The sequence below is a fragment of the Solea senegalensis genome, linkage group LG14 (assembly GCF_019176455.1).
Source record: "Solea senegalensis isolate Sse05_10M linkage group LG14, IFAPA_SoseM_1, whole genome shotgun sequence".
Lineage (NCBI taxonomy): Eukaryota > Metazoa > Chordata > Actinopteri > Pleuronectiformes > Soleidae > Solea > Solea senegalensis.
In genome coordinates, this window is record NC_058034.1 from 19,564,983 (window position 1) to 19,590,940 (window position 25,958).

Genomic DNA, 25,958 nt, shown 5'->3' on the forward strand with positions numbered 1-25,958 from the left:
CCTGGAAATGCAGACCATGTCACAACACCCAGCCAATCATATCTGCTCATGCAAAGCGTCGACATAGCTGCAAAACATTTTAGCTAATCCTGAGTCGGGTCACATGATTAACAGCAGTCACACCCAGCTGGTTTTCTTGGGATTAGAGCTCTCCATTATTTTTCAAAAAAAACAATTATCTTTTACCACAGTTTCAACATCACAAATATGTCACACGCAGTATGTCACAAATCTAACACATGCTATCCTCATCTAGTCCAAACCTAATCTAATGTTTGAGTTCACTTTTTTGAATTTTAATATGAAATTTGGCAGAAACCTCACACTGAGGAGTCCGGGTATTTTGTGGATTACAGTATTTAAACGTATATTGTGGCATGAGAAAAAACATGACGGCAAACCTCAGTAAGAGAGGAGGAGGAGGAGACTGATAATCAGAGGATTTAGTGAAGAAGTATTAATTATTAATTAATTAATTAAATTATATAAAAATGTTGGATTAAATGGACAAATACACATAAAAAGAACATGTAGAGTCAGTCATTATTGTTCTGTTATTGACACATAAACAACATTCTCTCCTCATTGATCTTCTTGAGTTCTTATTTTATGAGTCAGTTGCTACGTTTTCTAAATTTCAGTCACAATTTTCAACCACTGGCTTTTTTTACAGGCTACTAATACGAGTAAAATAGAGTAAATTTAACCATGTTCTTCTAACACCAAATAAGGAGCCATTTGTTTTTTCCTTTTCTTTCAAAGTGTTTTTGCAGCCGCGTGTGTTTCTGTGACGACACGTACCAGTGAGCTGCTTCTCCTGGTGAAAGACTGAGTCGTGTGTGTGTGACGTCCTCGCTGCTGCAGTTCAGTCCTTTAACCACTGCAAAGACAAGATCACAATCAAAAACATACAAGGAATTTGCCTTGTTTTGGAGCAAGATATAAAAAATACACTTACAGTAACACAAATACGTACATAAGGTGCATATAAATATAGTTTGTGTTAATATGCCGCATATATCTACATTTGTTAACACTAATATAATGGGAAAAAAGTGAGACAATAAAACACACAAAACATGTCCTGTGTAAGTTAAATAGACAATGTCGTGTCCCACATAAAACGTATCTCTCTGTCCCTCATGTACTTGACTGGGATCTGGTCACCGTGATGGTAAAGTGAAGGCAGTAGGAAAGCTGATACTTTTCTCACGGTTTCCAGGATACAGGCCCTCCACACTTTCCCCTATACAATCACATTCACCAAATTGTGGTTTTTAGTCTGAGCTAAGTTTTCCTTTTCCGTTTGGCTTCAGAGCAGGTTTCATTTTTACACACTGCTGAAAGAAGGAGCGCGAGAATGACGGGAGAATCTGGGTAGTGGTGAGGAGGGGAGAGGAGGTGGAGGAAAGAGCAGAGAATGATGTCCATTTTGTTCAACAGAAGATTACGTGCTGATACACAGTGTGACTGACAGCTCGTGTTGTCAGATGTAGATTTGTAGTGGGTGACCTCAGTCAGACCCACTCCTGTTCTTCCACTTATCGTTACGTCTGGTTTTGTTCCCCACCTCAGTGGTTTGACGTGTGCTCATATAGAGCTGTACGTCATCTGCATAGCGGTGGCACTTTTGACCATCGTGGTGAATGATGTGACCAAGCAGGAGTCTTTTTAAAGCTCCAGAGACTGTTTTTGTTTTAGAACTTGTAATAATCTCAAAGTCACCAACACTGCTTCACTGTTTGCGTGAGAGACTTCTAGTGGTTAAAAAAAAAAGGATGTTTTATTGCTAGATGTTAGCTTTTGGCATTGACATATGGCCAAGTGGAAGGGAATTAATTAATAATAATTAAACTAATAATTGGAGGGCTCCCTGGACAGCTCAAGGGATGAGGTTCCTCTGAGCAAGGCATGTTATTTTTGGCTTAAATACAGTAGTTTTTATCCACATAGAAACGGAACACAACATAAACAATCTCCCTCTTTGTGCCTCTGTGAAGTTTACCGCAAACTTGGCATCGTTTCAGGAAATGACTTTTGACAAAAAAAAGAGGCACATGGACACAGGCATTTATAGATCTTTATATTCTATATTTTTGATTCATGGAGTTTCATATTTGTAAAGGCCATAAAAAGCCCAGAAAAATCTTATTTCACGAAGTGACGTCACAGCTGTGTACGAGCACAACAGAGCACGGCAATGTGGCGTCTTGGGAACGACGCTTCCTGTCAGGGAAGCCTACAATGTGAAAACTTTATGAGAAATGTGACTAAACGAACATGATGGGGAGTTTTTCTTTTACATTTAGCAGGTATAATAGTACAAGTGACAGCAAATGCAAGAGAGGGGTGGGGCAAGTTTCTTCAAGAGCTCTATATTTTCTCAGGTGCTTCATGATGTTGTTTCAAAGTGTTTTTCTTACTTAAGCACATTTTAATCTCTGCATTCACCAAGAAAACATTCAAAGACGTCGCCTTTTAACACCTGGCAGAATTCTCAGAATTGTCTGAGTGATTGATCTCACCACAGTAGATCCCTCCTCCTCCTCCAGTGTCACCACATTTTACTATGATGACAACACACACACACACACACACACACACACACACACAAACAAACAAAAACAGACTATGACAGCTGATAAACAGATAAAATACTTTCTACTCAGAGTTAAAACTGTGCCAAGTTTTGAAATGTGTTTCCAGACTCTCACAACATTTGCTACACAACAGTGTTGTTGTTGAAATATGTTCAGTTAATCGGGGTTTAAATATCAAACTCAACATACATGTCAGTTTATCGACATGTATAAATGTAGCAAGAATCGACTGAATAGAGCTGCATCCATCGATATCAAGACACATTATAAGACCAAAGCTCCGGCTTTTATACTTTTGTACTAAAAAAACATGTTGTGCAAGTAAATCTGGAAACAGTTGTAGATCAATTTAATTTAAATGACTGTGCAGCACCAAAGCACCAAATCTCGGTGGAAACTGCACTGTACTACACGTAGCTTGAGACTGCTGTACTACGTTTCCTACATAAATTGTGCACTTTTACCATTTCCTGCATACATTATGTACTTTTACTAAATAAATGTACTTTTACCACATTAACTGCATAAATTGTGTACCTTTACTACATTTCCTACACAAATTATGTATTTTTACGAGATTTCCAACATAAATTATGTATTTTTACATTTCTGCATATATTCTGCACCTTTACTAAATATTATTGTGTACTTTTACCAAATAGTGTACTTTTACATTTCCTAAATATAGTGTGTACTTTTACTAAATATATTGTGTACTTTTACTAAATGTATTGTGTGCTTTTACTAAATATATTGTGTACTTTTACTAAATGTATTGTGTGCTTTTACTAAATAGTGCACTTTTACATTTTCTAAATATATTGTGTATTTTACTACATTGTCAGCATAAATTGTGCACTTTTACTAAATAAATTGTGTACCAGAATGCACCATTTTGTTTGCTTGTTTGCTTTTAAACCACACAAAACGACGGCAGGTGATTTACTCAGGGCAGTAATGGGATGCGAGTATTCTTAAAACTTCACCTGACACATTGTGCAGGTATTTGTTTTGGTCTGCAGCATTTGGTAATCCCTGTGCGTCTGACTCACATGTGGTCACGTACGCTGCCGTGTGATTACACGGCAGGTTAGAAACGTCAACCATTTAGTGTCACGTTTTAATCCCAGGAACTTTACAGTTTAGATTTATGATACAAAGGATTTTGGGCAGATTATCGTGCTGTCAGACATGTCTGGCCTTTCTGGCCCAAGAGGAGACTGGATGATGTGCAAACAGACATAGTGATTAACAGTTTGGAGACCTTGTAAGGACTTTATCTCCTTATTACTTTTCTTGACAGAGACTTTTGTATTTGAGGTGAAAGAAACAAGATCAAGTCAGCATCTCAGGATGAACATCAAAAAAGTACAGGTCTGGACAAAAAAAACACACCTGGATTATGCTGACTGCCCCAAAAGGTCTGTATTTAAAACCTGAGATCTTGCCTGATGGCCGGGTGAAGTTCATCGGCAGCAATGATCATGACATTTAACTACAAAAAACTGATTGCTATCCATTTCTTTTAGGGGAGCACGATATTGGACTTTTTGTAGATATTCGATATGCCGATATATCGGCAGTGTTTGGGCCGATAATTGATAATGATATAAACTATATGGACAATAGTATTTAAGTATTGAATTCAGGTTTTCCAATCAGTCTTTGGGCTTGAGACCTCGTATCTCCAATGAAGGACAAGCTAACACTTCAGCAAACTAACAGTTTGAAGAAGACCCTTTTGTATTCCAACATGCCTGTACAGGTGCACAAAGTAACAACTATAAAGACATGGTTTGACTTTAGAGTTTGGTGTGGAAAAACTTGACTGTGCCGCACAGACCTCAACCTGACCTTTAACCCCATCAAGCACTTTTGGGATGAACTGGAACAGAGATTGTGAGCCAGACCTTCTCATCTCCAACATCAGTGCCTGACCTCATCAATGCTCTACAGCATGAATGGACACAAATTCACATCGGAAAAACCTCAAAACCTTGTGGAAAGTCTACCAAGAAGAAGTGTGGAAGCTGTTATTGCTGCAAAAGAGGGACCTAGTGTTTGAGTCACAAGTCATTTCCAATAATATCTACATCCTTGATTTCTTTGTATCAGTTAAACTATTTTTGCCAACAGAACTTTTTGAAACTTATCATGTAACAATCAGTAGAGTGTTAGTAGTCAACATTCACGGCATATATATACCAAGCAATATGTTGGGGCAACTTGTATTTTTGTCAGCTGTATTCATAAAAAAGGAAGAACAGTTGGAAACAAACAAAGAGGAAAACGTCTCACCAAATCCCAAAAGATCCTGAGGACAGCAATGTCTGCCATAAAGCGAGCATAAAAGATGGAGCTATGGGCATTCACAGGCAACAGGTTTTGTTTCTACAGCAATCAGAATCTAGCTAACTTCAATATCTTGCTTATCTTACATGCTTTTATTGCAATAGTTAAGGGTCTCCAGAACAGGATACAGGGAAGTTTATCAAAAAGTTGAACATGTCAGTCGACTCCAGGTCTACAATAAAATTCCTTCCAGCTGTTTCCATTCTGGTGAAGGTATCTGACCCTTATAAAGCCCCCTGGTGAGAAGCAGCAGGGGGCATTGTAAGGGTCAGATATCTTCTGCCTGTCAAGTTCTGCAATATATTGCTTGATCTCCGTAGATTAAAAGAGTGCGAGGAACTCTGATGGCTTGAAACTGTCAGTAACGGATTCAGGTCCACTGAAGCATTCACAACCTTTTAGAGCTGTATCACAGAATTTATTGGTCACACCTAAAGCTTCTTTTCTCTCATTAAATCATTTTAACATTCAAATATACATTACATCTGTGGTAAGAGTAAAGACATGTCTTTCCGTGATATTCTTATGATTGGAAACTACTGTAATTAAAATGATTTACAGATGTTTTTGAATAAAGTATAGATGTTGCAATTATCCTTATGACACTGTATTAGGACATGCAGTATTGGCTCCTACCTTACTTAAACACTTACATTGAGGAGGGTTGTATTTTCACCACATTTTTCTGCTATCATGGCGGCGTAAACAAACCGAATCCTGTGATATATGGAGCGCTGTTATAGTACAAGCAGAAATATAGAAAATAAAATGGGTCCCGAGCTGGATCTTTGAGGAACACCACATGGCAACACAGCTACACATGTTCACCCGCTGACACTAATACAAAGGAGAACCACTCCAACACCGCCCTAGAAATGCCAAACAGGTGATGAGGCCTTTGTATTAGAATGTGTTGATCAAACTGAACTGAATGCTGACTAAGGTCCAAGACAAACAAAACAAAAATTCTCTTCTGTTATTCCAGTATTCCAACAAGTGGAACAAGTGACTATTTTAGAGTTTGTAAACAGGCCTGTGGTTGTCTGACAGGGAGGGGTCAAGGTTTGTTTCCCTTTATTGAATAATAGTGTTCTTAAAATAAAATTATAACTATGTCAAACAGAATGTCACATGTGCACAAAATAGGGCGCACACGTGGGTCAGTACATCTACAGTACACATTTAGATTTGCTGGTTGAAAAGTGGTAGAAATCTTTGGCAAGTGAGCGTTGTGTTACAGTTGTAAACATTCTTTTGTTTTGTCTATCCTCACGCATGTTATCTTACGACTTTCACAGGGACACAGAGAGACAGTGGAGCAACGGTAAACAATCATGACCAAATGGGGCGTTGCTTCCAATTGGCATGTGTTGGGGACAATGTTGGATTTTTTTCCGTGAAACAACGAAAATGTCACGCACAGTTCAATCGAGCCATGGCCGTAGTCCAATCCAGTCAGTCAATCGGACAACTTGCCAAGTCCAAGTATACATGCGTAGGAGAAAATCAATTGAATCAGTTTCCTGTTGACCTTTACATCGCGTTTAAATCGTTCGCTCTTGCCGACACCATCATGTTGATTGTTCTTTCCCAGCAACAGTACTGCAGTTTATATGTCGTCTCCTTCTACTTCCAGGTCAAAGAACAGGGGAGGAAATTTTGGTGCGTGCGCAGAACAGATTCCAGTCCGTCTATGTGTTTACATGCAGGAGTAATGGGATTATGAGTTGCATTATCCAGGTATGTTGGTCCAACTAAAACTTGTTTGATTTTAGTTTAAGAAAACTTACATGCATGTAAACGCAATGAGTAAGACCTATTTGGTGGTGTCCATCTTGTCATCACACTGATGATCCCTCCAGGGAAAACATGTCATAGTTTTCTTGTCTAAATTGAAGTAAAAAGAAAGTAGGATTTGCTCTCGAGTTCCACCGACAGTTGGTTAACGGTATTGAAAATATGTCATGGGTACTGGGTAACGTGCATTTGTTCACAACCAATTAAAAATAGAAGATATGGAAAAAGGTTCATACACCCTCTTTCAGATTACCCTATAATTTACCAATTGGCTCACCATGATCTTTCTCTTCAAAGAATGGCGACACCAGTTCTACGTGCTGAATCAGACAAAAAGGCCAACTGTGTTTTTTTACTGTCTCATGGCCAACAGTGTCCCGAAGGCTTTACTCTTTGTCAAATGCCAATTAAAAAGTACCCAATTACATGAACACTAGAGGTGTTTTTCTTTCTCACACTAGTGAGAACAACCTCGGTCTGCCAACCCCTTGTTATAAATCATACCGACTTAGCCAAACCAGAACTACTTGTCCTGTATTTTACCATGCACCGGATCAGCACATGAGCTACAAGGGCACCAATGACAGTGTTAAGATAAGAAATTCAAGTGATCGATTGAAACTATTGATATTCTGTTTATCTGTCACTTGACAGGCTTCAAACTTGGCAAGTGACTGACTAAGGGCACCAGTGCATGTAGTACAACATTTATTGTAGTGAAGATAAGAAATAGCAGTGGAAATTTCAAAAAGCACAATGGGAATAGTCTGTTCCTCAAATAACAGTCGCTTGACAGGCTTTAAACTTGGCAGGTGACGCACTTTTCCACTACATGGTCCTCAGCTCGGCTCGGCACGGCACGGCACGGCACAACACAACTCTACACGGTTTGGTTGGTTTTCCATTACAATATCGTAACTCCTCAACGTGGGTGGGGTCATCACCGCACGGCTACAGGAAACTGCCGTGACTTTGTTTTCTAGGTGACACAAACACACAAACAAGTGACTTGCTTTGGGTGTAACTGAATCATTAGAATCAGTGGATTAAAAGGATTTGTCTGACACAGTCACTGAACTGAAATACCACTGAACGTGGTCATGATTGGGCTCACGATCGCTGGCTTTTAGATAATAAATACACCAGACTCTTCTGGTTTAATATTGACATTTTAGACATTTCCTTTGCTAAATGTTGGAGATTAACACAGGATTTTGAAGTCTTTTTTCTTTTTTCTTTTCGCACTCATGACTCTTCCAGTCAGTTGATGTCACGTATAGTATTGGCTCAAAATACCAGGTAATATCGCTAATGGAAAAATATGGAAAAATGAAACATGTAATGCAAAAAAAAAACTTGCCATGCCACAGCGAGTCGAGTCGTGCAGCACCATCTGATTTTCTGTTCCCCAGTCTGTTCCTCATTAAGAGTCACTTGACAGGCTTCAAACTTAGCGAGTGACTTACTCAGTGAAGCAGTGAAGACTTTGACGTTGTCTGGATAAGAAATGCAAGAGATATTTGTAGAAATTGCTTAAAGCAATTCTTTCCTAAACCATCGCACCAATAGACTGTCCAATGATTAGCCTGACAGGCTTCAAACTTGGCAGGTGACTCACTAAGGGCACTGGTGTGTGCGGTGCAGACTTTGACGTTGTCTGGATAAGAAATGTGAGAGATATCGGTAGAAATGGGAGAGATGTATTGCTAAAAGGGACATGGCAACATATGACAAGCTTTTCTGCTCCGAGACGAAAAGAGGGGTTGACAAAATTACACATTCCCTTTTTTCTTTTTCACCTTTTTAAATATGTTACTATTGTGTGTAACAGATTAGGTTAATTGGACACCCTAAAGTGACCATAGGTGTGAGTGTGAGAGTGAAGGTTGTTTGTCTCTATGTGTGTGTGGCCCTGTGATGGACTGGCGAACTGTCCAGCGTGTACCCCGCCTATCACCCTATGTAGCTGATATTGGCACAGCACCCCCCGCGAGCATCTGGTGGAGGATAAAGCGATAGATGATGGATGGATGGATGGATGGATGGATTATTGTGTGTTTTTGATCTGTGGGGAACGGTAAACTGTCTCCATGCATGAGTATGTATTTATTGACGTGTGACAATAAATGGAATGTGATTTTGCCAAGGGGAGAAGAGGAGATGAAGTCACAGTTGGAGGACAAAGGTGAGCGTGAGCTGGAATGAAATAACGCAATGTACCTAAAAACTAATTAGGCCATTTAATCTGTTGTGTAAGTAACTAGAATTATAAGCAGCACAACACAATAACATGTGCGACTGAAGTGAGCCGCCGGGCATACACCCAAATATTACCGACGTGTTTGTTTCTGACATGGCAAACATAAAAGAGGAGGATGAGGGAGAAACAAAAGAGACAGAAAGGAGGGTGTGTCTTGGAGAGAGAAGAAGAGAACTTTAAATTGTAGCTGCAGCCAGTGTGAGAAATGCAGCTGTGTGTTTTATTATTGACCAGCATGAGCCTATGATTTCTTTTACAGCTGATAATATTAGTTTGGTATATGAACCCAGATGGGTTTGTATAAATGTATTTATGTGTGGGACTGTGTAGTAGTTTGGCTTGTTTCACACAGGGGACGGCTGAGTGGGGACCATGCAACAAAAACACGGGAACCACAAGGGTCGAGTTAAAAGGGAATTTGGTTTGGCTGCCGTTAAGCGGCATCTGGTGGATCGAGGGGAAGCCAAATTACGATGGAGTGCAGGAGGAAGCCAACTGTCAACATGTCAAAAACTCTGTTGTGTTCATCTCTCCTGACGTTTCTGCAGCATCACTAATCAGCTTCCTGGACGGAGATGACATGGTGAATTTGAAGGGGGGAAAACCCTCACATGTGAGTCACACAGAGGTGTAAAGGTCAACTCAAACACGAGTCACAAGAGACTGGGGCTCTCACTTTTTGTTCAAAACAAATCAAGCTTGAACAAATTCATAACGACCCATAATTTGTTTGAATAAATACAAACACGCCACAGAGTCATTGTAGTGGTTAGCACGCTTGCCTTTGCAGCAAGAAGACCCGGGATTGCGTCTCACGGTCAGAAGAAGGGCCTTTCTGCATGGAGTTTGCATGTTCTCCTCGTGTGTGTGTGGGTTTTCTCCAGGTTCTCCGGTTTCCTCCCACTGTCCAAAAACATGCAATATGGGGAGTAAATTGGACACTCTAAATTCTAAAATCTAAATTGACTGTAGGTGTGAGTGTGAGAGTAGACGGTTGTTTGTCTCTGTGTGTCCCTGTGATGGACTGGCGATCAGTCCAGTGTGTGACTCCACCTTTCACCCTCTGTCAGCTGAGATTGGCGACGCTCCGTGACCCTCATGTGGAGGATAAAGTGGTAGAAGATGGATGAAAAGAAATCCAAACACCCCGCAGTGCCATAACCAAACATCAACGTTCTCTTTACTTTATTAAGCATCCATCGTCTACTGCTTTATCCTTCACATGAGGGTTGCGGGGCTGCTGGGATTGGCAGAGTCACACCCTGGTTCACCCCATGTCTCATCACCAAAAGCAGAAGATTGCCGTCATATAATATGGTAGAAAACCGTACGAGTGCTTTCAGCTGGATCCTGGTCAATTGCTAGTGGTATGGTTCTGAGTGATCTTAAATTCCATTTTCCCCCCCTTCTCATTAAATGAAAGAAGCTCTAACCTATTGTGTAGCATTTATAATTCCATTCTCTAAATTCTCTAAATGTTCCTGTGGTAGAACACCTCCCACAGGTTTGCCATGGTGATTTCATTGCACACAAATATAAATATTTTAAATTTTAATGAATGTCGTTTACATTGTGCCAAACTTGTCAACTGAAACTGAAGCTTTAATTAAAGCATGTGTACAGCAATGAAAGAGTTTGAGAACCACTGGTTTAAACAAATTGGTTTTTGTGTTGTTGTTTTTTATATATATATATATATATATATACATACATATATATACACATATACATATATACATACATATATACACATATACATATATACATACATATATACACATATACATATATATATACATACATATATATATATATATATATATATACACATATATATATATACATATATATATATATCTATATCCATATAGATAAATATATGAGCAGTTAACGCACCAGTCTGTGAACTCTGAAATAAAGGCAGGTTAAGGGAACCCAGACATTACCTGTGCACATTTGGTGATGAGAGAAACGATACATGCAAATTAAAAATGTTGGTGTGTTCAGATGATCAAAGACAAAGAAGTGAAAGTATCATCGACTTAATTATAACCTGCTTTGATCATGTCCTCATAATCATCAAGGAGTGTTTGGGAGGGTCAGTCAAGGTTCACAGTTGAGGTTGTACCCAGGAGCTATGCTTGTTCTGGTGGTGACAACATACAGTCACAATGAATCTCACGCTCATAGAGACGAGGAGGTGGCACCTCAAAATTTACACCCATGTTTTTTTTTATAATATTCAAAACATTTTTCTTAATTGTTAGGAACGAGTGAGCATTAACCATTCTGAGATTCACTGGTGCCTCACGTCTGTTCAACTTTCTCAACGTTCATAATCAGGTGGTCGCGACCAAATCTCTTAGAAATCGGCCTGGATTTATGTAGTCTGATCCTGGCATTATGGTCCCCCGCTGTACCATGTGGTATCTAGTGGTATCTGGTACCATCTGGTGCCCCAAACATACACCCATGATAAATTTAAGCACAACACTGGTTCAGTGTTTTTTTGATGATCTGCTGTGGTGACTCCTAAAGGGAGAAGAAGAATGTCCTGGGGGCCCAGTATTACATCTAAATATATATTATATCTATATCTATATCTACCAGTATAACATTTTTCCACCTTTTTCTAACAGACCAAATGGGCAAATCGGTTTAACTGATAGTTAAACCTTTTCCTCAAACACAAGTACAAAACTGTTGTTCTATTTGGTAACATATTACTGACAAACTGCAGAGGCTTATATTTAATGGATTTTTTTTTGGTGAACTCAACTATTTAAATTCCTAATGTAACCAGTAAGTTGAGGTTCACTCCCGTATTCTGTTTAAGACCACACACAGATGTTAGTCCCAGTAAAATGTATTAGTGCGGAAGTATTTCTTTCTTCTTTAGGACTTTTTTCTGGCAAAAAAACTAAACAAAAACTGACCTTGTCAGGACAAGTAGTCCACAAGAAGACTAAAAGCTGGTCCTTAAGAGGCATAAGCTTATTTCTGAGTTAACTTTAGAGCCAAGATTTGAATTGTGGTTAGGTTAATGTTAGGGTTGGGCATTGACTGGTTACAATTAAGGTTCGGTACATAACGGTTTGGTGAGGCCGTCCAAATTAATGGAAGTCAATGGTGTTTTAAGAAGAATAGATGCTAAAACGTATGTGTGTCTGTTGGTGTGTGACTGTTAGCCAAGCTACTTTGAATATCTCACAGTGAGGAAACTGTGTGGATGTTATTCTTCCCTCCCTGCACCGCCAAAGTCTGCAGGCCTTCAAGGAACCCATGTAAAATACACTGGATATATTATTAATTTTCACAAAATGGTTTGATCCAAAGTGGACATTGCCAGCACTTTCACACTCTCCATCTGCCTCAAAAAGAAACTTTATTCCCGTGATGATGATGAAGATGACGCACCTCGTTGCCGCATCACCAACATGTCCCTGCAGTGTCTCACATGTCCACTGAAGCTGCTCCAGAAGTGGAAACAACTTCCAGCAGTTGTTTTACACAAAACCCTAATTGCAACCAGGTTATGTTTGCTATCAACTTAATAGTGGACATATTGGTAATTTACATATTGGCAAGTCACATGACGCGTTGAGACTAAACATCACTGAATCAGTGAATTGTTCACAGATTGTTCACACATCTGAGCTGGCATCCAACTGCAGTGACTCCACTTTCATTTAATTCACAGAAATTTGTTTCTAAAACACTTTTTGCATCAAATTTGTTGTCAAAGTCAAAGAATTACGGAGGCTCTAAAGTTCCCAAAAGTGATTAATTTTCCAGGATTTTGGAGGATTCTGATATGAATAAAGTCAAAGTCAAAAGAAAAAGTCATTGTCTTTAGCCGTCAAAATACTGAATACCAATTCTTATTCTGACCACATGGAATAATTGACTATATGCACCGTCACTTCCTGGTTTCCAATAAAACTGTCCAACTTTTACAACTACTTATGGACACCCCCTTAAACAATGTGATCCCATCAGCCATTTCAGATCACTGCAAACGAGAGAGCCACGTAATGAATTGGGAAGAGGCCAGAGTTATTCACGCAGAAGAAAACTGATACCAATGGGTGGCTCATGGAGACAGTGGACATAAGGAAACATGCGCACAGGATGATGAACCAGGATGAGGGAGCATACATGCTGTCACACACCTGGACCGCTATCCTGGGGGAGCAACCGGACAGCAGAAGGCGCGGTCAACACGTCCAATCTGACAGGAGGATCCCGTCTGATAAGGCACGTGACCACCTAACATCGGGTGACAGTTCTGAGGAAGGCGGAAGATACATGCTGAAACTGGTTACCAAGGTAAAAGAGAACTTACTATTGTCTAAAAACCAAATCAAAGAACCAGCCAACCGATTTTCTCTGCAGGGTTAACAGTCAAGACTCCATAAAAAGATAACAGGGCGGTGACTTCAGACACTGTTCACTTTAGTTACATTTAACCAAAATCACCAACGTTTACTATGAATAACCAAAGTGTCTTTTGTTGGGTGCACCAGCATTTTTACCACAAACAATATCCAACACAATCACCATAAGAACATAATCCAGTCAAAGTAATCCAAAGACATTTCTGTAGCTCTCAGAGATTTGATAATTTATGTTCTGAGGGAGTATTTCACTGTTGGCCTCAATCTTTCCTGAGGAATTTATTTTGGCAGCGGGTCAACCGCCTTTTGTCCCACTCTCTGAAAAAAAATGAGTTCATGTTGAGACAATGTCAGAAGCTTGTGAAATGCACCATGTGAAGTCAACTGTCCATAACTGTTAGCAGTTATAGTCGTGAATTTGACACTTTAAAGGCCAGTGTTGGTTCAGTAACAGAGACTGTAGACCAGTTCTTCACAACACTGGCTACCTGTTCTTTCAGCAGCATTGTTCCAAATATTTAACACACATTCTTTATTTAAATAGTAAGATAAAATACAAATTAGGGGTTGTAAGTTATGGCCCAAGACTGAAATTATTAGAATTTGGAGGTGATCCCTATACCATCCTATGTTATGGGTGTACTGACACTGGAAAACCCAAGCAAGGTACCCAACCCCCATTGATTTTCCTCAGTTCTAGGAAGGTTCCTAGTAGATGAAGGGTGTAATGCAGAGGACGTCCATCCATCTTCTACCGATTTATCCTCCACGTGAGGGTAACGGGGGGCACTATGCCAACTCAGCTGACATAGGGCGATAGGCGAGGTCACACCCTGGATAGATCACCAGTCCACTGTAGGGACACAATGGTTTGACCTAGGGCCTTTCTGTATGGAGTTGGCATGGGTTTTCTCCAATTTACTGCCAGAGATTCCCAGATTTTAAATCAGAGACAAAGCTGATGGGGCTTTTGCTAGTGTTGTAGTACTCGAGATTGGTCCGAGACGACGACGTTTTGAAGGTCTCGGTCTCGTCTCGGAATCGACTGCATTTTTACTCGGTCTTGTCTCGGTCTCGGACAAAGTGGACTCGGGAGACCGGTCAAGACCACAACTGTGGGGATATCAATAAATTGCCTGTGCATTTTTGGATTAACTTGTTAGTATCATTACTGTGATTTTGCGTAAATCGTATTGCTTCGGGTAAAACCAATAACTTGACTCATACAGAGAAGGCAGGGACCAAGTCCAACTTTTACTGCCTCCGTCTTGGTCTTGTCTCGGTCTCAAACCCTCAAAGTCTTGGTCTTGTCTCAGTCTCAACCCCTCAAAGTCTTGGTCTTGTCTTGGTCTCAATACACTGTGGTCTTGGTCTCGACTTGGTCTCGATTTAGGTGGTCTTGACTACAACACTAGCTTTTGCAGTTCTGGTACCTAGATTCTGAAATGACCTGGCTGAGGAAAATTGGGGCTGTTTATCTGTAGGTATTAGGGGTGGGAATACCTTGTGACGCGATAAGCGATAAATGGTCCATTATACCAGTAATATCACAATATGACAATTCCGTGATGATCAACATATCGAATGACAATCATATAGTGATACATTGCAATTTATTATATTACATTACATGTCATTTAGCAGACACTTTTATCCAAAGCGACTTACAAGGGAATTGAGTACAACCTGCCAGGGGTGAAGTTGAACTTGCGACCATTAAGTCTTTTGCACACAGGTCTTAACCACTGAGCCACTCGACCCCCATTTATCTGTCTAACTGAAGAAAACAAAACGTTAACATGAAATATGCAGCATTTCTCTGTTTATTCACAACATAGAGAAAGGTCAAAGGTCATAAAGTCTATATATTGAACACAGATGCAGTATCTCTCAACATAGCTTCCGCTGTAAACTCCCTCTTCTCCAGCCAAGTAACTTAAACCCAAGTTTCCCCCCATTAATTTGAGGACACCTGAAGTAGCGACGCTCACGTCCAGCGTGAACACACCATGAAACAGGTTCTCAGCTCCTGAGTGAACCCCAAACAAAGTGTTTAAAAGCCACACAGTCATGACTGGATGATACTTAAATAAAATAATACAAAATAAAAGGATTCATGTGGCTCTGGTGAAATTACAAGCACTGAGTTACAACCAGCGTCATGTGATTTACATCCTTGTGGATCAAGCTGCTATTATCAAAGCATGGACACACAGTCAATAATGTCATCCTCTCTGACTTCTGACATTAAACATATTCCAGCAGGGATCCTGCGGTGGATTTTATTTGCTATTTCAAGTTTTCAAAAAGAACACACGACATAATGACCGGCCTTGAGAAAATGACTCAAATATTCTCGCTGTCTATGCCACATGTGGGGTCCCCCCAGGCCCCCCCACCCCAAACCACCACCACTACGACCACAACACTCACCCCCCCACCACCCTTTTTTCGAGGACCACGCTTGTCTGTCTATTTTTATCCTGTTGTAGAAGTGATTATGTGGTGCGGCAGTTCTATTTTTACTTTCCATTTTTCCACCAGAGCTCTTTCTTCTGCCCCCCCCCCACGGCTTGTCTCCAGCAGCAGCAGAGGAAGAAGGCATACCCTCTCATTTAGGAAAAGGGCAATCATTTGCAAATTGCATGCTGGCTTGTGCCTAATCATAACAGCTCAATGTTTTCCCGTATACAAGCACACACGTACATACAACTACATTTTCTGATTTTTCAGCTTCGTAAAAGGTTAATATATTTTGGTTTCTTTGCTCCGTTTGACAAATTATTTATTAAAACTAAAAGAATGTTGGTTTGTGGACAAAACAAGACGTTTGAGAGCATCAACTATTTCAAGGTTTGGGAAAAAACGATCAACATTTTCCAAAAGAAAAAATAATAGTTAGTTGCAGCTCTAATTACAAACACAGGGTTCCCACACCTTGATTGACATCAAATTCTAATACAGTGTGCTGACAACTTAAAATGGGAGGACAATTTGTAGGAGTGTCTTTGTCCATGGTGTCCACTGCATCTGGACAAGTGATTGTCCTTGGGATCTTGGGTCAAAGTCAGGCTTTGGCATTTGTCTTTGATGAGACAGAGATCTTAGAATTTTCATTTCCCAGACATCACGTAGTCATTTGCTCTCTTTTGTTTTTAACTTTACTCACTCATTGTTCTGCACAGAATCTCACGTCAACGACGGAGAGAGAGGGAGAGACAGATAATGGACAGTGTCCACAACACTATTAGTGATTATCTAATAATCTCATTAGTTCTACTCAAATTCTGATAAGTCGACCTTTTGTCGTGTTAATTTCATACAGTTTTGGTTAATTTGATTTCATCTGGAGGAATGTACCAAGTGCTAATGGGGGTGTTTTCAGAGCACCCATGTTCCACAGATCACAGCGTGTCTTCAGAGAACACCCCCCAGTATTTTGGATTAGCCCAACCCACAGGAGACAGAAAGACTACAGAACGTCCGGTGGTTTTATTTAATGTTGAGCTACAGTCAGTCCTCCTCCAACATCCATGAAGACATGGGCAGTGTGGCAGTGTTTTACAAAAATAGATGGCGATGAAAAAGTCAAATGCAAAGTTTGCCAGCAACAGTTTGCATATCACAGCTCGACTACAAACATATCATAGAAAAACAGTAAGCTAACTTGTCTTTGTTATGTTGCTCCGTCTGTTTTGAGTACATAAACATTTCAGAATTGGCATATTTCAAAGTTTTAGTCTGATAATCAACAACGGCATCTATTTGTGTCTCAGCCGCGAAGCTGAGGACATGCATGAGACACACAGACGCACAAGATGCGAAACATGCTTCAGTCGACCATGAATTTCTCTGGTTGATTACAGCCCTAGTCTATTTAGGGCCATTTTCAAAAACTTTCAAGGGCCTTGAATTTTGTTTTTTTCAAAAGTAACAAGGATTTCAAGGACCTGTGGGAACGCGCTGTGCAATAGACGCAAAAACAAACTTGCATCCGGTGTGAACACAGCATAACATCTTAGTTGCAACAAAATTCAAGCACTTGCAATGGCCCATGTCTATTTACACTTGGATGGAGCATGTGTAACTATTTCCCTCTCTGTTTCTGTGTTTCCGTGTTGCTCGGTAACATGTACCACGTCATACGTGTGCAGCAGCATAGGTCACGGAAAAACACAGCAATCTCATGTTCTCTGTGAGAATGTTACCAAACAATATGTTCAGCAGTGAAATAAAACCACATTAAAGGCTTTAAATGTCTTTTTTTTTTTGGTCAAGGGCTTGTTCACTTTATTATCCAATAATGTGCAATTAAAGTGTCACCTGTACAGGCGGCATGATGTATGAGCACAGGTGAGGGGAGGAGTTCTGACATGTCCCCACAGCGATGTCAAAGAGAGAGCAATTAAGATACACTCTTTGTTGCAGCCAGGGTTGTGAAATCATGAGGAATGAGTTGCAGCAGACAATCACACTTATAGCAGTTACAGTGAGGTGAAGTGGCCTTCAGCAGGTGAAGAGCTCACGTTTTTAGCAAAAACACAAAATAAAAAGCAGTCAACATTTGTCAAAAAGACATTTTGCAAACAAAGGGCTAAAAGAATCCTCACCAACTCTACTTATAATGAACCAATTAATTATTTGTGAATCTAGATACATTCAAAGACTATGACTCAGCATTTAGAACAAGGCTCTCACACGCCACTGAGATCAGAAGTCAGACTTTTTTTCAGAATTTAATTGTTTTCCCCGAATAATGACTTTTTCTTGAGAATTCTGACTTCTCCAAGAATTTAATCTCAGAATTCTGATTTCTTTTCTCAGAATTCTGACTTTTCTCAGAATTTAAATTCTATACATTCTTTAAATGTATTTATTTATTTATTTATTTATTTGTTCAAAGAACTTTCACCTAAAATCACAAAGAACTGGTTGTCAAAATAAGCTTTTTTTATCTTATGAAAGCTTTATAATTGTCTCCTTCATCCATCAGAGTGATGAAAGTGATGTAAATGTTTACACTAACACACAGATAAAGAAGCATATGCACATCATCCTCATGCACATACTATAACAAACGGCAACATCTGTCAACATTAAGTATCTAATCATCATGATCTATTATTTATCATGTCTGACCAACGTACATGTTTCTGAGCAGTATTTATGTTTGGAAGCCGTTCAAACAGAAAGACAATGAAGGTATAATAAAGGTATTGTACGTTTATGGCTGTGAGATTAGACGACATCAAAAAAATAAAATAAATGGATATCATTTGTATGAGCAGCTCAAGTCAGTTTTTAAAAACCGTACCCGCACATACCTGTTAACCCATTGGCTGCCAGCCATTTTCAGAGCAGTGGTCGAATTGATGTCTATAGCAGTCAATGGCAGCCAATAACACAGTCTGTCATACTGACGTGCTCCGATATTAATCGTACGTTGTTGATACACATTCCGAACTAACCAACAATTAAAAAAAAAAACACACAAAATGCCAAATAAATAACTAAAATTTGTGAAATTGGGGTTTGTTAAAATATAACTAAAAACCAAGGGCGTAGGTCTGTATATGGACGACAATATTTGCAGAAAGCCAAACTGTCCCTACCATTTATTAGAAACAGGGCAATGTGAATGCTGTGAGTGAGCGGATTTTTTTTTTCTGCGAGTCACAGGTGACGTTCTGTTCTGACAACACAGCAGTGAGTTTTTAAAGCTAAACCTAAAGCGCACAGGCACATCTTTTTTGTCTTCCCTGTCTCTCTGACCTGCACTACTTAACACATTATTAGGGCAAGAGCCACGAATGGCAGGGGCCAAAACGACTCCTGGAACGAATTTGTGCAAGGAACCTATTGTTATCATTCAGATTATTTTTATATATCCATGGTTTACCATGGTTAACATGCATAAAAACTCTTGAGACTTGCATGGAGGTCAGGTCTGGCAAAAATGCCATATTGGCAGAGTTCCCGGACCCGTGCATTGCTCAAGGGCTCTTTAGCGCCCCCTAAGGTGCAAACAGAGGCAAAGTTGAGTTCCACTGAATTTCCCGAAACTTGGCGGCAAGATGTTAGAGAGCAAGACGACAAGAAAGTCAACTGTAACCATCAAACCTTTTGAATTTTTGGTGTCCATTTTGGCAATTTCACCCTACAAGAATGAGTGAAAAAATGCAATAAAGCACAGATTCAAAAGTGAGGTCAAGGAACTGCTGCACTCTCTGACTTGCGTCGGGGACACCGCTGTGGGGACGTCCTAGTTATTATTTTTACTTCAATGTACAGAATATAATTTAAATACACAGCGAAAATGTAGGAAACGAGGGAGATAATTTTTTAAAATGAAATACATTTAAAATGAAGACCATATGATATTTGTGCAGATCTGTGAGAAACAAAGATGCTCTCTTCAGTCTATAGAATATGAAAATGAATATAATAGATATATATCTGTATATGTATAGATCTATCTATACATATACAGATATATATATATACATATGAATCAGCTGAGCACTGGTTAGGAGTCATTTTCATGAACTTTCTGGTTGTCAAATCTGCAAATAGAGATTATTGATTCGTCCACAAACCAAAATTATTCTGTTTTAATGATTTCTTTGTTAGCCCTTTCTTGAGTTAACAGTAATTTTTTTATGACTTCACAGATAATTTTAAGGTTTGTATAAACAGGTCTCATGACATGATGATGAGCAGGTACGTGACGAGCTGCAGATCCTCACTCATGACAAACAAAGCCATGACTCACTGATGTCACATCAGTTAATCATTAAATACAACTGATTATGAGTCTCTTTGGCACACCTGTGTTTAAACACCAGTCCTGGAACGCTTGTGTCTTTGGCGACCTCTACTGTCACAACTGTGAAGAGCACACGGCAGGTTCATGGACGTGTTCCAAAAAAATTATTTGTTTTTGCCTTTGTGTTTGAAAATCAAGCGAAACAGTTTCCTCATCCGTGGCTCTGATACGACGATATCTGAGGATGTTGAGCAACAACAAGCAATCAAACATTAAACCTGCTGGTCTTTGTGGGATCTTCACAGTCACACAGAGAAGCAGAGAGACACTTAAATCAAAGTTTTCTTACAGGTAATAAATATGCATCATATATTTTTATGTGGTCTTTGAGGGGATGTCGTAAATCATGAACTAAGGAAATATTGTTGAATATGTTCTGTCACTAATACGATCAAATAGTTTTTTCTCATGTCTAGGGCTGGGTATCAATCAAAAATCTTCGATACCGGTAACAATACTGATACCCTCATTCTGGTTCCTGAATGATACCAGTTTTGTATCATATATCATTTCTAAAAAAGAAAATGACATTACACAAAAATCCATCCTTTGTTTTTATTTTTCAGTTTTGGCATTTTTACACTCAATGCAGTTTTTTTACATTAAAAAAATGAACTACAAATTATTTTCAGTGCAAAAAGAACAATTGCAAACAAGTGACAAGTCATTTTCACTAAGGAGCTCAAAACTTACAGAGGTAAAATCAATGTCTTATCATCTCCCTATTTGACATTAGAACACAAAACATAACAATAACATGGTTGTAGTATTATTATTATTCAACAATAGCAACATAGTCAACAATAGCAACAGTTTACTCACCTCCACTGTAGAAAAGGGCTGCAAAACTTTAACAATAAAGTTGTGACTGTGGCACTGCTCATTTTCTCATTCACTCATTGTCAGTGTGAACAGATTCACACTGACTGGCCTTGTCCTCCTCCTCACACCTGGGTCAGAGGTCACTGTGAGGACAAGATAAACATAACAGCGAGTTGTTTAACAGCTGATGCAATAGATTTTAACAGGCTAAGCTTCATCAGTTACTGTCTATCTTCAGTTAACTTTTCATTTAGTTAGCTATATAGCCATAATATAAAACTACACACTAATATCTTAAGTTAGCGTGACATGGATAAACTTACCTGTTGAAATTCCCAACACAGCGCCGTCTGTACTCGTCATGGATGAAGCCGAGTCTGGTGGCTCTGTAACATCCACAGTAGAGCTGTGGTTGAGAAGAGGTGGATGGCCGCACTCCGCTCTGAGAAACTTTCTGCTCTGAGGTTGATGCTGTGCGCGTTCAGGTGCTTTGTTAAATTTGTCGCGTTGCCAACCTTAGTGGCGATATCTATTTAACACAGTGCGTCGTGCACTATATTAGTATTACTTTTATTGAAATGGAGCCACACTTTCGACCTCGGTGGCATTTTTAGCCCATTCGTCACAACACACTTACATGTAGTTAACAATACAAATACACGTGAACCAAGTCTGTGGGCGTAATAGCATTATATTCTTCCTGCACGCTGCAACCATGTGTAATGTTACAGCCAATCACCGGCAGCATTACCAGATCTTGATCACGTGATTAACTCCGAAGGTATCGAAACTTAGGATCGAAAAACAAGGCATGTTTCGATACCCGATAGTATCAAAGCATTTCAGTCAGTGCCATAAAAGAACCGAAGTTCGGTACCCAGCCCTACTCATGTCGAGTAACAGCAGTGAATACGGTGTTCTTGTTTAACATGAAGTGTGTGGATGTTCACGTGTATGACTAAAAGACCATTAATGAACATATTGAAATCAATATTCTGTCAAATAATAGATTTTAGGCAAATTTTTCTGTGAAATGCTCAAACATTTTGAGTATGGAAAATATTGAGCCATATTTTAATCTAAGTATTGTTTATACTGCTGTTGCTACGTTTTTGTTTTGCTTTGTTTATTTAGTGTATTATTTTAACATTTACTGTATAATCTGCAGGGCAAGTTTTTTTTCCCCATCAGCCCCTAGTGGTTTGTACCACACCCTTGTATTGACATTTAAATATTTACAATCCTGCGACATTGTGAGTGGTTTTGTCTTAATAAAACACACAGAGACGTAAAAGATAATAAACACTTCTGAGAAATTTGTCACTGTGTAAGAAGATTAAAAAATGAAACCATTTGTGGTTGTAGTTCATTTTGAGATTACAGGTTATTAAAAGGTAGCAATGTGGCAATAAATCAACCTCTGATGAGCCGACACTGATGCACCTCATGTGATCTTCAATATGACCTTAAACTGACACTGAAACTCATTTATTCTTTTATTTTAAAGCCCTGGTTCACCTACTTCACACATTCCCCAACAAATCTCTTTCCTGTAAAATATAATCATTGATATAATGGGATACCTTCACATCTTATATTGTTGTTGTCACATGTAAAAACATGCTGTATGAGGTGATGCAGTAACAATGCTTCATTCTTTGGGTCATGTCTGATGATACATGTTAAACATAGACCATGAACAGGTGGAATCATTGTTTCATTACTAATAGAAACTCCCAGGAGACTCCGTCTGTGTGTGTGTGTCATTGTTGCCTGTGAGTGTGTGAGGCTGAATTCAGCACAGCACTGGGAATCAACGTGGGAAACGTAGGTTACACTTAATGACTTAACGAGAGCTGTGCTCAAGGAACGCGTCAAACACACAATACTGTCCACTTATAGTAAGTGACTTTTCCAGTCAAGAACGTCCTGTGTCGCATTCCTGCTCTGGTGCTATTCTTTTCAGGACACCGAGGTGACTTCCATTCATATGGACAAACATAACAAAACCATTATACCCAACTTTAACCATAACCACTTACAAACGTTAGCCCTAAACCTATTAAATTCCTCATAAATTAGGTTCTGTTTCATTGGGACCAGGTTTTTGGTCTCCATGAGGGTAACTGGTCCCAACAAGGTCATGTATTTATACCAGAAAATGTCGCAAAGAGGTCTCTCGCACACACATCTGTATCTCCATAAAACAGATTTCACAGTGCTCATTCAGATTCCATCATTCTTGGTACATTTAAATTTTTTTTGTATGTGAAAATCATATTTTACTAAAAAAAAAGCCACCAATACAAGAAAAAAACAATAAAACTGAATGACAAAAGATAGGCCTATACACTGACTTGGATTTTTTAAAATGTTTTTGTCCCCAACAGTTAATAGAGAAGAGTGTGTGCCTTAATGTCATATGAACAGACACAGACAAAACACTTAATTTTATTAATTCCTCATCTTATTTTAGCCAGAGTCTGTGACACTGAGTCTCACTGAGGCACAATATAAGGTAAATAAAAACAGGACATGTGCAGCCTGACATTTAAAACTGAAGCCATGTGTTTTTCTTTCATTATGGAGGTGACAAATATTTCCCTCAGCCATTACAAATATTAGCTTTTAGCAATGTTGACACAGCTCATTAGATCCAGAGGTCACAGTGAAGCTATAGACACATATACATTTACGTGAAGAACGCCAACACAGTACTTTACACTAAAGAACTGATTTATCTCCATATATGACACAACTTTAAGAGGAAAACCACAGCTAATATATATAATAGTTAATGAAAAAACAATGTATTATTATTGAGAAAAAAGTGTCCATGTTAAAAAAACAATGATGTCCTGATTGATAATTTTTTTTGATTAACCAATTAGTTTTCAGTCCATAAAATGTCAGAAAACATTAAAAAAAACAACTGAATCAGCAAACAACACACTGTGAAATCCGTTTTATGAACATACAGATGTGTGTGTGAGAGACCTCTTGATCAGTATTTCCAAAACCTCAAAATTATGACAAATGTCTTGTTTTGTGCAATTACATATAGTATTTTCAAATTTAAAAAAATGTCTAATAAACATATTGAATACATGAAACAAGTGATAAAAAATAGAGTTTTAGTGACTCAGCAACATTTACCAGATCTCTGAGAACAAAAAAAGCATAATTTGTAATAACTGAATAATCAATAAATGACCAATTGTTTTTTTTTAAAAATGGAAAATATTGTCCGATAAAGCAGTCAAGCTTTAGTCGCATCCCTCCCGGTCATGAGGTTCAGTCATTGTTCAAACCAAAGCTCACTGTGAGGAAGTAATATTATGATTTAAGCGACTCTGACAATGGACAGACTGTTGGTGCCAAACAGGTGGTTTGAGTATTCCAGAAATGTACGACTTCCTGGGATTTTTCATAAACAGCATCTCATATGGAAACATACTCAACGGACAGACAGACAGACTTTTTTTGAAAAATACAGTAACTTTTTACTCACACTGCTTCCATCATTTCGTGTCCTCTGGACATTCAGTCGCCCACTAGTAGCAACAGTTTGCAGGGCTGTTGATAAAGTAACTCCAGTTTAAAACTGTAGAATGAAGGAAAGTTTTGCTTTTACTGGTGAATGGATGAGAAATACACGTTCATTTTACCCCAAAGGGCAGCACTTGACCAGCGTAGCTCATGTGTTTATAAATAATATAGATGCAGAGAATGGCTCTATTAAACTAATGTCAGGTTTGGACAAAACTACAAAATCATGTAAAACCGGAGTGCAAACAGGTCATTTGAGATTTTTACACATATAAGGTTTATGGGAAAGTCATGGAGGAAGTAAAAACAAACAATCAAAGAGCACAGATTAGTGGTGTGTTCCATTTCAATCAAAAGTCAGAACAGGGACGCGAGCAGTAAGGCCATTGACGCTCCTGTTTTTTCGTATTATACACAATTTATTAACAAATATACGCTCCAAACAAACAGCTTAGCAACAAGTTCATGAAGACAGAAGCGCAATAAACTGCAGAAGTACCAGTGGCAGCCATCTTAGAGTCCTATTTGTCGGCGTAACTTGTAACATAACTCTAATTTTCCGACCTGGACTACATTTTATATTTACAGTGATTTAATAACTAATTTTGTGATGTTGTATACATATATGTGTATATATGTACACATTTGCTTTTATTTTGTGAAATTTCTGAGAGGAACCCCTTCTATTGTCACAATTACCAATAAATAAGGTTACATTTAATTAATTGGGTCAAAGTAAAAATCGTTTTCTGTTTATACAGCCAGAGTTGAAGTGAACACAAGAGTTTAACTAACACAAACAACAGTAAAATAAAAAAAACATTAGTGGCACTTAAGCTAGCTAGCGTGCTAACCGCTAGCACACACGCTAACAACTAAACACAAACAATGAATCAATCATACAGTGATAAACATGGCAGTTAAACACTTACTGAGTCGTCAGTGACGCACAGTTAACGCACAAACTGTTTGACGGGATCTCCAGCGAACTTTTTCCACTCTGTGATAAACAAACATTGCTAACACTGTTAACACTGCTGACAGGTGAGTCTGCTTCTAGAGGGGCGGGGCAGCGCGATAAACTTCGGGTTTTTCTTCGTCCTCAGGTGTGAATGGTGGTTGGTAAACCAGCTGAACAGTGCTTTACCGCCACCTACTGGACAGGGGCGTGGAGCAGTGGATTGACAGGGAAAAAGGGGAGCAAAAACGAAGAAAGAAATCCACTAATAGAAATTTCCTGATACTATATTTTCGTTTTCTTTTTCAAAAAAAAGTTTGCCGTTCATTTTCCAAAAGTACTGTATGAGTTGTAAACACAAAAACACAAGGGTAGTGTTTGGAGATTTTCCCACTCT

At 39.0% G+C, this 25,958-nt stretch overlaps 1 long non-coding RNA gene across 1 annotated transcript; it reads right to left on the bottom strand.

The window, feature by feature from the left end:
- Nucleotides 1–806: 806 nt before the first annotated feature.
- LOC122781346 lies at nucleotides 807–25,652 on the bottom strand. Its single transcript, XR_006361785.1, has 3 exons — nucleotides 25,536–25,652; nucleotides 24,566–24,658; nucleotides 807–880 (listed from the first exon to the last, which is right to left on the bottom strand). It is a non-coding gene; the product is annotated as an uncharacterized LOC122781346 (long non-coding RNA).
- Nucleotides 25,653–25,958: the final 306 nt, after the last annotated feature.